Raw genomic sequence first — 1484 nt, 5'->3', positions numbered from 1 at the left:
GTCTCTTGATCCATGTAAATCTTCCACATTGAGTCCTGGTGTGACCCTTGGGGGATGCCATGTACCCTGTAAGGCTAGCACCTAAGGTCATCATAGTGCTTACTCCATGATGTGGTTTAACTAGGGTTGGTAGAAACTTATTCAAAGTGACTACCCAGGAACACAGAACCGGATTTATTCCCTCCAATTATTGTTTAGCATCTCTCATGCTATTGTTTAGCACGAGAGGTTTATCATCCCCTTGTACCCATCATACCCACCAATAGAAATATCAGTGCTTCCTCTGAAACGTAGATGCTCCCCTCCCCTGGTCCTTACTTTATTTTCCAGCGAGGTTCTCCTCTGATTCCTGTGGAGGGCCCATTGATTTGGCACAGCCTTGTCTCAATGCTGTATAGCACCAAGTGGATGGTAGTTTCCCTTTTCCCCCTTCTTGAAGGAGTGACCCTAGCTTATGTGAAGTCTCCTCTTTCAATGTGCTGTTTATGAAGTGCACATAATGGGAGGGATGTACGCTGCATGGCCAGTAGATAGACATTCTACACCTTTGTGAATTGGTATTTAAGATTTGTTTAACTGGTGTTTCTCCATGTAGTAGTGTACTCATACAATATTTGTCTTTTTAAGATTGACTAACTTCACTCAACATAATGGTTTCCAGGTCCTTCCAAGTCATCCAGTAGTGTACATAGGGTTTGTATTAATCAGAGCTGACTGAATGGATGGCACCTAACAAAACAAGTCTTGACCTTAATAGGAGGTGTGAACCAAGTCACAACCTTTGTTTGCTTGGTGGCCTGATCTGTTGAAATACAAAACCACACCTTAATCGAAGGCATTCCTGTGTGTTTTAGAGCCATCTTGGTCAGAGCGAAATTCCAGGACCATTCAAAGGGCATGTTTGCGAGAACTGTCCGAAGTGGTGGTGGTGGCTGAGCTCAGAGGCAATAGAGATTAGTGCATGAAGACTAAGGGGTACAACAAAGAAGCCATACTAAGACCAGAGACTGAGGAAACAAATCATGAGACAGAACAAAGGAGCAGCAACAAGACTATGGAACTAAAAGACAGAGTGACAGGCAGGCTTATTGTTCCATGAAGGCCATGGTCATTGGACCACAGAGAGGAGAATCTGAAGACTGTAATGTGACTTGCCCACTACCAATGGTTGCATCTTTACTGCTTACTGATCTTCACTTGTTACTGATTAACTTACCTAAACACCCCAACAGTGAGGATTGTCTGTGAGTTTTGTGCAGTCATTGCAAAGAATTATTGAACTCAGCATAGAAGTAGAGTGCTGTGGGAGGAAAGGTTGGTGGTTTCAAACTGCTGACCTTGTGGTTAATAGCCCATTGTGTAATCACTACACCACCAAACCTCCCCTTTAAAGGCCTCTTAGCTTTGAGTAAATAGTTGTGCTTTCTGCATATCACAAGTTGTTAATGAGTCTGCCTTCAAACTTGATGCTCTGTAGTTAGATG

The sequence above is a fragment of the Echinops telfairi genome, unplaced genomic scaffold, assembly GCF_000313985.2.
Source record: "Echinops telfairi isolate 266 unplaced genomic scaffold, ASM31398v2 ScPeMD7_5167;HRSCAF=5991, whole genome shotgun sequence".
Taxonomy (NCBI): Eukaryota; Metazoa; Chordata; class Mammalia; order Afrosoricida; family Tenrecidae; genus Echinops; species Echinops telfairi.
The sequence above is the reverse complement of the archived record's forward strand: the minus strand, read 5'-3'. Positions refer to the sequence as shown.